The sequence below is a fragment of the Tinamus guttatus genome, unplaced genomic scaffold (assembly GCF_059628265.1).
Source record: "Tinamus guttatus ecotype Peru unplaced genomic scaffold, ASM5962826v1 Tinamus_guttatus_pri_ptg000650l, whole genome shotgun sequence".
Taxonomy (NCBI): Eukaryota; Metazoa; Chordata; class Aves; order Tinamiformes; family Tinamidae; genus Tinamus; species Tinamus guttatus.
In genome coordinates, this window is record NW_028289184.1 from 441,584 (window position 1) to 452,310 (window position 10,727).

The following is a 10,727-nucleotide window of genomic DNA, read 5'->3' on the forward strand; positions in this document are numbered from 1 at the left end:
CATGTGTTCTGGGCAGCAAACCTTTATTCGAGCTCAAGTATCATCTGTTTCCCAGTGGAATTTCACTTTTTATCCCAAATGTCAAGTTTTGTTTCCCCTTCAAATTAAGAACTAATCAAGGGAGAAACAAGGGAAAAGGGACTGGTGATGACTATCTGAAGCAGTCCTTGCTATCAGTCTGAAGGTTAAAATGTCAAAACAGGGACTCATCTGCTAATAGCTCTGGAGTGAGACAGAGATCACACCCTTCTTGCCGCTGCCTTGCAGACACATTCCAAGCTGTTCTCTGCTTTTTTTTGTTTTGTTTTGTTTTATTACCCAATCACCAGTAATAAAACTTGCTGCTGGAAAAGCCTAACCGCTCTGCCCAACCAGCCTCCTTCCCAGGCCTGCAGTGATGGATGGCAACCACTAAACTGTGTTAATGCTGGTGCCAAGGTGAAGAATCAGGAGCTGTCACTTCTCTGAGATTTAATGGCTTACCCCTTAAAAATGAATATACAAATATGCCTGTAAAAAAAGGACTGAGCTTCCTGCCGCTGCAAAGGAATCACTGCTTGCCTGACTAGCTGCAGATTGCCTGGGCAAGAGGACTGTTTCCCTTTCCTGCAGCAAGGCTGTCTCACACCAAGCTCCACAGCCTTCAACAAAGACAACACAGCACCTTCCCTCTCCTCAAACACAATAAAAGGCAACGAAACAATCCTTCCTTACCAAAACCTTCAATTTCCACCACAACACAGCCCTATTTTTTCCATATGTTTTATTCACATGGATGCCAGAACCGGGCTGCAAGGAAGTAGAGGCCAAGACAGTGGGACAACTCCCTTGGTTCGCAGCAGTGTCAGCCTTGAAACGTAAGGACCTAGTTTGCAAAAAGTGGTTTGGAATCACCAGTGCTGGGAAAACTTTGGGTTTGATTGATATGCATAATGGGATAAAAAGATTTCAGACTTCGCTAAAAAGAAAAGTTTCAAGATTGTAATTTGATCTCTGCACGTTCTTTCTTACTGGAAGCTTTGACAATATTAAGACTCTGCTCCCTTAAATCATTTTGAGGCCAGCAAGATGCCTGATGATGGCTGCTACATACACTTCACTTTAACATGGAAATGCGATAAAAATAGGAGCGTAAGTGCCATGTTTACGATCATGGCAGAGCCCGGCGCGGCGTTTGAGGCTAGAGAGATGTGAGGCAACATTAGCGCAGCACATCAAAGCAGTCAAACTACAGAACAGCAAGATACCCCCGCTACAGCAGACACTTAACGCTCAGGCCATGAAGCAGGGTTTCTGCTGCATGTATTTCTAGCCATTTTAAGCTTTTCCTAACATTTTTCTCCTGACAGCCACTTCCCGCCAAACAATCACAGAAGGTGTAATTGCAGACTTACATTCTGGAGAGATTCATAAAGGTGGAAAATACTAATGATCCTTATTTTATGAAAATGAAGTATTGACAGTGTTTCTCCTGCCCTTCCATAAAACGGCCTTAAATCAACATCCCTGTTTCACATGAACTTCTTCATAGGTACTTTCCATAAATATATTCATTTCTTTTCATCTTATTTAAGTTTAGATAGTGGAAGTTCCCAAGGAGAATCAATTTACTGCTTTCATTGTTAAGAAACTGCTGTCTTTAAGAAAGAAGCTATTAAAGTAAAAAGTATAATACTACTAATAATAATAAAAATACAAAAAATTTAGCTTGTAGAAGCCCAAAGGAAATCTTCCACTCTCCCCCCGCCTTGGAATCAGGGCCACTGACAAGGACTCTAATGCTCAAAGAATTCCTCCCTCATCTCTCAGAAGAACACTGTGCTGTGCAATTTTAGAAGTCAGCATTTTGAGGCTTTACTTTTGCTTTGTTTGCAAGCTAAATTAAAAAATATTTTTTTAAAAAACAAGGGGTGAGGGAGAGGAAAGAAGCTTTTTTCAGGTCATCACCCTCCAAAGTAATGCGCTGCTTTGCCCCGGGAGTTAGTACATAGATACCTTGTCTTATTCCTCTGATTCTTTACTATTAAGGTTGAAGTATCCCCCAGAAATTCTGCTCCATGTACGCTATCACAGTGCGCAGGAAAAGGAGGATCATGAGCTTTTAAAAGTCATTGCTAGGGATTGCTGCATTACCAAGAAAAGCTGTGTGACAAGCAGGAGAAAAACAAAAAACAAACAAACAAAAAAACCACCATTTTCTGACTAACGCCTAAAAACACCACGAGAAGTGGAACGTCTTTGTGGGGCAGAGGCACAAGGCCCCCTCCCTCCCCCATGTGCCCCAAGCATCCACGCGTCGAGCTTTACATCTTGTTTTAAAATCCTTTGTGTGCTGGCGGGAGCAGCAGCATACATATAATTATACTGGTACCAAATTACCCTTGAAAACACTTCATTTAGACAATTACTACATGGCATACCAATAAAAGGCCTTTCTCACAGCGTAAACTGCCTCTCTATCAGAAGGGCTTGATGGTCTCATTATATTAGTACAGCTTTTGTAGTGTGCGCATGATGTGGCGGCGCTGGCACTGGAGCTGGTGCTTCCCCGATTTGGAAAGACTGCTGAAACACAGGGATACAAAAGACGTTATGAAGTCACAAGAATCCTCTGTTACAGCAACTGCCTGAACTTCAGAACGCCCAGCTGACATTCCTTATGCCGCCAAAAGGAAAGGAATGTGAGCCAAACACCAGGAAGTGACCAACAGGGTGCTTGCAACCGTGGAGGTAGCGCTACAGCACGGCAAGGGGACCGTCTCAGAAAGGAGGCGTCCTGACGGGCTGTGTCTTCTATTAACTCCCTTCTCTCATCCGCTACGGAGCCTTTACAGCAGCTAAAGCACTTGCTCATGAAGAGAGCGTACCATGGAAAATGCTTACAAAAATTTACTTTCTTTTAAAGTGTTCTACTTGGTGCAAACCAGAAATGAGCAAGTGCAGGTAACCCTGCAGTTCAGTTCAAGAATTCCCAGGTATTTCCCTGATTCTCGATGCACTAGGATCTCACAGCAGCCCAAACACACTCTCCTGTGCAGATCTGCAAGGTCAACATCTATCTTATGTGAGCTGGCAAATTATTTACTAGCAAAACATGAGCTAGTTGGAATACCAGCTGGGTCTCATGATCAGTCATAGAAGATATAAAAATGTTTTGTAATTGGGCGTAGGAGCTCCTTTTTGCTTTATTATTATTTATAATTCATGTCTCCAATTATCCGTTTATCTTAAGAGTATCATTTTACAGCCTGGCTCTGCTAATCCACATGTAGGCCAAGTCCCAAATTATTCTCTCTGTCAGCTCACTGATGAAGTTCAACTGTGTTGTAAAATGAGAGGGAAAAAAAATCTTCCCTGCTTTTCCTGAGAACCAGAACAAATGCATTTGGTGAGCTTCTCAGCTGAAGAAACAAAGGAGCTGGATTCGTAACATGGAGTTCTGCTCTGGTCAAAATCTTGTCAAATTGAAATAAATTAGCAAAACAACAAAGGTAGAATAGCACTGGACAGATGAAAAGGTCTCTTTACCAAGTAACAAATAAATGCTTACATGGCATTAGCAACATTTAAATTAATTCTCCATCTGCTTGCGAGACAAACCACACAGCACCTGAACTGACAGCACAGACTTCTAAAATAAATAAATAAAAATGCAATAATAGCAACCTCAGTTCACCTGGAAAGTTACTTGTAGCTTGTGCCAGGGAAAAAAAGAAAAAAGAAAAAAAAAGAAAAGAAAATCCTACAGAATCTCTTACAGTAGAAAATATACATGTAGCATGATATATCTTTGCAGGTGATTTTTTTCCCCTTTTCACAGAATCCCAGAAGCACTGAGGTTGGAAGGGACCTCTAGAGATCATCTGGTCCAACTCCCTCCTCCAGCAGGGACACCCAGAGCACAGGGCACAGATTCATACACCGAGTCATACTAATCTAACTACAACAACAAATTCACACCAATTTAATATAAAGACTGCAGGTCTGTGCATAGACACTTATCATGCCTTCAAGTCTAGACTACTTTGAGCCGGTAGGTTTAATCAGCAGTTACAAGCATAGAAAGTTTGCACGAATGTACCTAAATTAATTCTAATTAAATCCACACACTTGTGTACTAACTAGACTCCATTATTAATCTCTCTGACAACTAATTATTTGTTGGGTTTGTTTGCAACCAGCTCTGCTCCTGGACTCAGTTTGTTGCATGGCAGCAAAGGGGGCACGCGGGGAGCATCCCAAGCACCGGGCAGAACCCCGCGCCACGCAGCCCACGCTGCATCTTGCGGGACTGCGGGCCGGACAACACGCAGAGAGGCACCAAACTTCTACAGGCAGCTAAAGGGTGAATGGGAAGGCTCTCACCTGGGCTGATAACTAGCTGCAAAACAGAAGACGGGGCAGCAGTGAGTGGAGACTGGTAGGAGCTGTGTGCTGCAAACTACATTCATGAGCAGGCTGGGAAAAAGAGGGTGATGAGCTAAGTGACAAAATTTGCTGAGGATATAAACTGTGCACAATAATAAGAATACGGGCTCCCACAAGAACATGAAGGGAAAAAAAAAAAAGCTATGAGACTGAATAAACAGGAGATAAAAAACAGATGAAATTCAGAGCAGATAAAGTAGTGCACAGGAAAATAACAACCCTAACTTCACACAAAAAGTGACGTGCTCCATGCCAATCATCAGCAGTCTGAAAGTCTTGTGGAAGTTATGACAGTCTGTTTGATTAAAGCACCAGCTCAAGGCCACACAGCAAACAGAAAAATAAATCTGAAGATAAGAAATGATTAGGAAAGGAATTAATATAAAGCTATAGTTTGTCTGCATCTTAAATCCTGAGAGGGTCTTGCCTCCATTTCAAGAGGCTATAACAGTCATAGAAAATCCATTTTAAAAAGGTAACAAGGTTTGAAAAGTCTTACAGGAAGCAGTGATTGATCGGCCTAGGATTCATCTGCCTGGAAACAGAGCTGACTGCAGCGACTTATGACAGAACTCTATAAAACCATCGACTGCATGGAGAAGATAAACAGGGATCAGTTGCTCACTCTTTCCACCAATACAAAAGCTAAGATATATGAAATGAAGCCAGCAGCTGTCAAGCTCAGAAAAAAATTAATAGTAATTAGTTTCCAGAACATTATTTTATGCTGCAGAAGTCCTCTCCTGGGATGCTATCAGTAGTATACATTTTAATGGACTTCAGTGGAGACAGAGGCAAGTCCAGAGAAGAAGAATACACTGAATGTTAACTAAAAGAAAGCAATGCCTGCATCTTGATAGCAGATAAGAAGGGTGGCAGACAAAGGTCTGATATACGTTAGCCCTGCTCTCCTCTAGGAATGAAATGGTGCTCACTGTCAGAGAGATTACTAGACAAGATGGATCTTGGGTCTGATCCATTACCACTGCTCTTACACTGAAGAAATGAAGTTCATCTCCGGTACTCAGGAGTCCTTCCCTAGACCTGTTCAGCTTCCAGGGGAGCGTGGGACAGGGGCCTCATCTGCAGCCTCTGTTCAAACACAGAGAGAAAAGACAAAATTCCAGCTCTTGCCAAAAAAAAAAAAGGGGGGGGGGGGGGGCGCTAATGCCACATATTAAAGCTTCCAGAAAATTATGAATAGGCTCATCAGTCTGGTTAACACACAACTTAGGGTTGGTTACTTAAAAATAAATAAATAAATAAATAAAATCAAACATCTATAACCTCCACAGCAATTATATTACATGAAGCAAGGAACCCATCCCAGGCAACAGCAACAAAAAACTATTGTAAGCACAGAAAGGCATTCACGTCTGGTAAGAACAACAGCCAAATTAAAAAAAGAAGTAATTCCCTTCCATGCTTCCCACAGCATCGATTTGACCTCTACATTAAATGATGCTACATCAGTCATAGAAGCCAAAGGGAGACAAACAGACAGAATAAGGTGAATGATCAATAAGTTTATTAAAAACTCAGCAAGTCCCATTTACAATTCAGAATGTGGGAGAGAACCGCAGGCCAGGGCTGATTATTAAAATCAATCACCAACTCTGACTGCACAGCAGAGGGCACAGTCTCCCCCGCTCATCAGGCCCAAACGACAACTACTTCGCTTAAAAGCCAACTCGATGTGGCCAGACCATTGAGACTTTCTGGGGGGGAGAAGCAGCGTGGGATTTTATTATTACCTCCAAACTACATTAATATGGAAAAAAAAAAAAAAAGAAAGAAAAAAGAGGGGACCATTGAGATGAATTAAAACACACAGCAGATAATTTTCCTTGAGTATCACACAGAGGAACTGGAGAAAAAAAATGCCTCTGTGTTCTCTTTAACTATCACAGATTAAGCGAGGCTGTAATAATTACAGACATAAATAGCCTTAACTGATACAGCACACCTGGCCAGCACCAGGCTTAAGACCGTAAGCAGTGGAGGTATCCAAGATAAAGCTGACAGATTACAAGTACAAGACAAATCCTGAGCATGGAGGGTTGTGGTGTCAACACTGACTAAAGCTACAGCAATACTACACGTTTGCCTTTACTTTTTTCCTCATTTGATGGTGGTAGCAGCTATTATTTGAGAAAATGACAGTTACATTTTTTAAAAAAAAGTCCATATTCTGTTATACCAGAAAAACAAACATGAGAAGATTTTAAAAGCTATTTACTCTAATTATCTTGTTAACTTTTGTGCTTAGACTGTATTATGACCATAACGATTTTCAGTTTCGTATTGAAAATACCATAGTTGTATACCAGAACATAGCTATAACATTTATACTGCTACTATAACATTTTTATTGATGTACAGGACTTGAGAATCCAAAATAGGGGCTTTATATAAGATATCTTGTGAAATGCAAACGCATTACTACAGTTGTTTTTTCCATTCAAAACCATTAAGGAGCCTGTCATGTATGACCAATGCGAACCATTAACTACAAAGAGAAGCACTGGAGCATTTCTAAAGGTGACCTGAAATGAGGAAAACACAAATCAAACAGGTTTCCTAGATTCTATCAACCTTTAAACCTTGCATACAAAATGAGTAACCAGGAACACAGTTTGGATTTCCAGTAACACTGGTTTCGGCAGTCTTTTAATTTTCGTTTTACAAAGTTTCCAGCTTCTATATTTGCAAAGGTAAGCCCAGGGTTTCAGCACTCTTCAGCCACTTTCAATGCCCCATGTCACACAAACTACGTTTTAAGGTTCCAAATACTCAACAGAAACTGGAAAATTCATTGTCAGTCCAGAGCCTTCTCCACAATCCCAGATCTGTGCAACGTCCAGTAATGCGGACATGTAGCGATTGCCTGCTTTATTCAGGAGCCAACCTCCAACATCTATTACTGAAATTCAAGTTTCAGCAACAGACACATTTGGTCAGTTCTGCTCCCCCGTTGCTCCAAGCTGATTCCAAATTCAGTTTTACACTTCTCATTACTTACCCAGCCTCCCACCATGGACTTTCGTGCTAGGGCTAAAGCAGTTTTACAGGCTCTGAGGTTTGGAAGGGCACTTGTTTCTATGGACAAGGACAGGCAGATTCCCAAGTACTGCATTCCCAGGCCCTGCCTGAATAGAGGTGGCTGTCGCGAGTGTGCCTGACACAAGAAGCAGAAGGGGCTTCTCGTCCCTGTTTAATCTCCATCTCCTGCTCACTTTAGATTTAGCCACACAAAATCCCCCGCAGGCTGCCCCGCTGCAAGCCCCTGCACACCTACCAATACTCTCCTCTTCTCCCCGACAACCATGCAGCTGAGCAGCAAGCCCCAGACTTCGATGAGGATTCATGAGCAGCGCTCACACGTTAGCACGACGCCACTGCACGCCAGGCCCAGACTCCTCTAACAGGAGGGGAAGGACAAAAAAGAAAAAGAAAACCCTGCAAGGCTCTTGCTCAGCACTAGCAGGCAGCATCCCCGTGCGTTGCACGAGCCTGGCTGAGCGCAGCCCCAGCGCCTCCGGACAGCCAGGCACAGCGCCGCACTGCCCGTAAGGGCCGTCCCTGACCCTAAGCGCCTTCTGTGTGCGACTTCAGAATCACGATTTTTATGGTAAGGGAAGCGCCTGACTCCGCAACATTTTGAGCTGCTCCCTGTTACTTGCATCAATAAAAGACATTAACCTAGGAGACTCCGCAAGTCACAGCAATTTTTTTACCACCTACCCCTCTCCCCCCGTACCTAGTTACAAGACCCTCCAGAATTGCAGGAAAAAAAATGATTTCGTTGTCCAAAGTAAACAGCAGTAGCAAATTTAAGACCTGAATACTCAGAAAGCCGAGCTACTGATCACAGTAAGCAGAAAACATTCCAGTCCACTGACAGGGGGAAAAAATAATAAAATAAAAGTCTAGAAACCGTCCCCCTCCCCCGATTCTTGAAGACGCATATACATATATTTATACACAGAGCTATTACATATATTTCAGCGAAAGGCAGCAGGAAGCTGGATCATCGTCCAGCCCTGTGCCAGAGCGGGGCTTCCCCGGGGCCGCCGTTTCCCCTCTCCCCCGCAGGGTCCTTTGGCCGCCTCCGCCCGCGGCTCCGCCCGGTGACCGTTACCCGGGGGCGCCCCAGGCGCTGGGTTCGGCTCCCCGGCTCGGCCGCCGCCGCCAGCCCCAGGCCGTCGCACCTGCTGCCGAGCGGCGCCCGACGCCCCAGCCCGCCGCGGCGGCGGCCCCGGCGCCCTGCCCGAGGCGGCCGGTCACGACGAGGCCGCTCCCCCGCGACGCCGCCCGGCCGCGCTCACCTGAGCGCCAGGTACCTCAGCAGCTCCAACCGCCGCGGCATGTGGGGCCGCCGTGCGCGTGCGCGCCGCGGGACGCGCCGCGGGGGCCGCGCACGCGCACGGGCCGCGCGGCGCTCGGGACTACAAGCAAGATGGCGGCCGTCCCGCGGGGGGGCGCCATCTTGGGCGTAGTTCGTTCCGTGCCGCCCTCAGCGCCCGGTGGACACGGAGCCCTGCGGCCCCGGCCCCATCCTCTCCGACCCCGAGCGGGCAGGGCGGCCTCGCGGGAGCCTCTCCCTCACCTCCCCCGTGCCCTTGGCGCACGAGCGGCCGCGGCACCGATGCCCGCAGCAGCGCGAGCCGGCGGCTCCCGGCTGGTGGCTCCCGTTCCCTCCCGGGGTCCCGAGCAGCGGCCGTGGTTGGCGGCAGGAGCCGCGGCCCTGGGCGCTGCTGCCCTGGCGCTGCTGCCGGCCACCCTTCGCGGCATCTTCCTCCTCCTGTGGCTCCGGGAGAAGCACAAGGATGTGTTTGGTTCATTGCTCCACGTCGGTTTTGCCTGTTTACCCCTTTCCCTAAATCTTTTTTTTTTCCCTTTATTTTCTAGAAGAGTTAGGATGGGCCCACACTCTTCTCGCAGGTGACAATGAGCAGGAATTAGGTCCTGCAGGAGCACTGGGTTTGTGCTGGTTCGGCGGGTGCAGCCGTGGCCGTCAGCTGCGTTTTGCGTAAGCGCTAGTAAGGGCGGCTGCTGCTTCCCTGGGGGAGGCTGGCTCCCCTGAAGAGCAGGTGCAGGGAGAGCTGGAAACAAGCGTGACCAGGACAGTGTCAGCCCTCGCCTGCTCCTGGCTACCATGGTGGCCACCGAGTCCCTTCATTTCAATGCAGACTGCAGAGAAACTAGATGCTTTTCTACTTACTTGTAACAAAGAGATTGGAGAATTTCTGCTATTGGGAGAAATCAGGAGTCCTGCAAATACAGACAGCCCTGTTTCTTCTCATCTGCAGCCAGTCTCCAGCTCCTCACTGGCTCCTCTGAACTGCACTGGAGGTCCCAGCTCACAGTTCCGAGTCAGTCCAGACCCATTTCTCCGTCACCCCCCTGCCCAGTCTCTTCTTTTTTTTTTTTTTTTATTCCTAATGTATGCGGATAAACTTTTTGAAAACTCCAAACATCCAAAAACTTCCTTGCACAGCTCCGTGTGCCACAGTGCCACGGGTGAAGAACTCACGCCTTGCAGCCCCGAGCACCCGTTTATCTGGGTATGGCAGCAGTTAGAAAGCAAACAAGGTTAGGACTGCCAAAAAAAGAATTCATGCTGTTCCAGCAGAGCGTGGGTACCAACACTCCAGTTTAATGAGTTTCACTCTGCAACTATGAGCATGGAATAGCTGAGGAGACTGGGACTCAGGAGTTATCAAGCTCTGTGGACAACTTGGTGTTTGTAATTGCAGTCTTAAGAAAAGTTTTTGCCATCTGCCTGCTGTTGCCCCTGTCCTTTCCAGGAATGCCTCAGTGACAATGTTTCGTCTCCAGGTTAATAGCACCCCCAGTTTCTCTCACCTTATCTTTGGTACCAATCTGCCCCCAACTAAATATACATATATATATGTGTGTGTGTGTGTATATATATATAAAATATACATATGTATATAGAGCTACCAAACTTAATCCATGTTTTGGTTTCTGGTGCCACCCAGTGGCCCTGCTTAAGATATTCTCAAACACGTTAATAAAGCGGTAATGAATAGCAATAATGTTGTAAATACATTAATGAATAGCAATAGGGGAGGGCTGAAGAGAAGGGGTGGCATGAAGGTAATCAGTTCAGTTTTGTCGCATCCATACCCAAATCTGCTCCATCTCAGCCTTACACAGTATTACTGATATGTTCCCCAGTACCGCCTCTAGTTGTCTGTGAGATTCAGCTGTTTTCACCTCTAACTGCCTGTGAAATCCTGCCGTCTCTCACAGCACTCTGCCCCGTGTGACTT

At 45.9% G+C, this 10,727-nt stretch overlaps 1 protein-coding gene across 1 annotated transcript in view; it reads right to left on the reverse strand.

Moving 5' to 3' along the window:
- Positions 1 to 8,839, reverse strand: part of NDRG3 (NDRG family member 3) — a 51,990-nt gene extending 43,151 nt beyond the window's left edge. The window contains exon 1 of the mRNA XM_088536068.1: positions 8,757 to 8,839. The gene's annotated coding sequence lies outside the window, so the exon portion shown is untranslated. The remainder of the gene's footprint in view (positions 1 to 8,756) is intronic.
- Positions 8,840 to 10,727: the final 1,888 nt, after the last annotated feature.